This window comes from Emys orbicularis, chromosome 9, assembly GCF_028017835.1.
Source record: "Emys orbicularis isolate rEmyOrb1 chromosome 9, rEmyOrb1.hap1, whole genome shotgun sequence".
Taxonomy (NCBI): Eukaryota; Metazoa; Chordata; order Testudines; family Emydidae; genus Emys; species Emys orbicularis.
Genome location: NC_088691.1, coordinates 59,275,653 through 59,278,692, shown reverse-complemented (window position 1 = coordinate 59,278,692; position 3,040 = coordinate 59,275,653).

Genomic DNA, 3,040 nt, shown 5'->3' with positions numbered 1-3,040 from the left:
AAACAGGGAAGAATTGGTAGGGGAAGTAGAAGTGGGTGGCAACCTGGGCAGCAGTGACCATGAGATGGTCGAGTTCAGGATCCTGACAAAAGGAAGAAAGGAGAGCAGCAGAATACAAACCCTGGACTTCAGAAAAGCAGATTTTGACTCTCTAAGGGAACTGATGGGCAGAATCCCCTGGGAAGCTAATATGAGGGGGAAAGGAGTCCAGGAGAGCTGGCTGTATTTTAAAGAAGCCTTATTGAGGGCACAGGAACAAACCATCCCCATGTGCAGAAAGAATAACAAATATGGCAGGCGACCAGCCTGGCTTAACAGAGAAATCTTTGGTGAGCTTAAACACAAAAAGGAAGCTTACAAGAAGTGGAAACTTGGACAGATGACTATGGAGGAGTATAAAAATATTGCTCGAGCATGCAGGGGTGTAATCAGGAAGGTCAAAGCACAATTGGAGTTGCAGCTAGCAAGGGATGTGAAGGGTAACAAAAAGGGTTTCTACAAGTATGTTAGCAACAAGAAGGTGGCTAGGAAAAGTGTGGGACCCTTACTGAATGGGTGAGGCAACCTAGTGACACATGATGTGGAAAAAGCAGAAGTACTCAATGCTTTTTTTGCCTTGGTCTTCACAGACAAGGTCAGCTCCCAGACTGCTGCCCTGGCCAGCACAGTATGGGGAGGATGTGAGCAGCCCTCAGTGGTGAAAGAACAGGTTAAGGGCTATTTATAAATGCTGGACATGCACAAGTCCATGCGGCCGGGTGCAATGCATCCAAGGATGCTGAGGGAGTTGGCTGATGTAATTGCAAAGCCATTGGACATTAACTTTGAAAACTCATGGTGATCGGAGGAGGTCCCGGATGATTGGAAAAAGGTAAATATAGTGTCCATCTTTAAAAAAGGGAACAAGGAGAATCCAGGGAACTACAGACCAGTCAGCCTCACCTCAGTCCCCAGAAAAATCATGGAGCAGGTTCTCAAGGAATCCATTTTGAAACACTTGGAGAAGAGGAAGGTGCTCAGGAACAGTCAACATGGATTCACCAAGGACAAGTCATGCCTGAAAAACCTGATTGCCTTTATGATGAGACAACTGGCTCTGTGGATATGGGGAAAGCAGTGGACATGATATACCTTGACTTTAGCAAAGCTTTTGATATAGTCTCCCTCATTAGTCTTGCCACCAAGTAAAAAGGTATGGATGGATGAATGTACTATAAGGTGGATAGAAAGCTGGCTAGATCATCAGGCTCAATGGGTAGTGATCAGTGGCTGGATGTCTAGTTGGCAGCCGGTATCAAGCGGAGTTCCCCATGGGTCAGTCCTGGGGCTCGTTTTGTTCAACATCTTCATTAATGATCTGGATGATGGGACGGATTGCACCCTCAGCAAGTTAGTGGATGACACTAAGCCAGGGGGAGAGGTAGATATGCTGGAGGGTAGGGATAGGGTCCAGAGTGACCTAGACAAATTGGAGGATTGGGCCAAAAGAAATCTGATGAGGTTCAACAAGGACAAGTGCACAGTCCTGCACTTAGGACGGAAGAATCCCATGCACTACTACAGGCTGGGGACTGACTGGCTAAGCAGTAGTTCTGCAGAAAAGGACCTGGGGATTACAGTGGACGAGAAGCTAGATATGAGTCAACAGTGCGCCCTTATTGCCAAGAAGGCTAACGGCATATTGGGCTGCATTAGTAGGAGCACTGCCAGCAGATCGAGGGAAGTGATTATTCCCCTCTATTAGGCACTGGTGAGGACACATCTGGAGTATTGCGTCCAGTTTTGGGCCCCCCACTACAGAAAGGATGTGGACAAATTGGAGAGAGTCCAGTGGAGGGCAATGAAAATGATTCGGGGTCTGATTCTGACTTATGAGGAGAGGCTGAGGGAACTGGGCTTATTTAGTCTGCAGAAGAGAAGAGTGGGGGGGGGTATTTGATAGCAGCCTTCAACTATCAGAAGGGGGGGTTCCAACGAGGATAGAGCTAGGCTGTTGTCAGTGGTAGCAGATGACAGAACAAGGAGCAATGGTCTCACGTTGCAGTGGGGGAGGTCTAGGTTGGATATTAGGAAAAACTATTTCACTAGGAGAGTGGTGAAGCACTGGAATGGGTTACCTAGGGAGGTGGTGGAAACTCCATCCTTAGAGGTTTTTAAGGCCCGACTTGACAAAGCCTTGGCTGGGATGATTTAGTTGGGGTTGGTCCTGCTTTGAGCAAGGGGTTGGACTAGGTGACCTCCTGAGTTCTCTTCCAGCCCTAATCTTCTATGATTCTGTGGTAATCTGCATCCTGTAAAGACATGTAAATTATAGTCTCCACCCCGCAAGAGCAAAGGTGGAGAGAGAGAATGGAATTGACTGAATCACAACTCCTTCACTGGGGCAGCACAATAATGAACTGATCTTAATTAATGAACTTAATTAGCCCTATATTCATAAGTGATTAATAAAACATTGGGCCATTTTCTGCTCTCATTAACACTGTGGCAACCCCACCTACCTGAGTGGGGCTGCATGGATATATGCCAGTACAAACTAGTCCATTATAAAGGAGCCACAGATTAGGATTCTGATCTTTAAATTCTAAATGGTTTGAAAATGTTATAACCCATGGAATGCTACCAGAGCTAAGAATCTATAAATGTCTTAAACATTCTAAACCTTAAGGTTCCATAGCAATACCTGTGCAATCTCCTGAAAAACAGACAATGTCATTAAACATTACTGTCTAACCTAATACACACTACACCTTACTGAAGTCCAAAACCTATTAGAGCCTGCCTGCCTTTTATAAAGTAAGATCTGAATTCCTTTTGCATGTAAATCACAGCAGAACCATGCTATTGCAATGGTGCATACCAAATGCATGCAGCCTGAGCCTTGCTTTACAAAAAATTCCTTTTTTTTCAGTTTTGCATCCATGTCTAAGGTTCAGTATTCTCAGCCTGCCAAATGGTCAAAGTGATATCAGGTATTTGCACAGAGCACATCTCAAAGGTTCACAATATGGCTGCTAAACTCAGGGGAGAAGGAATGATG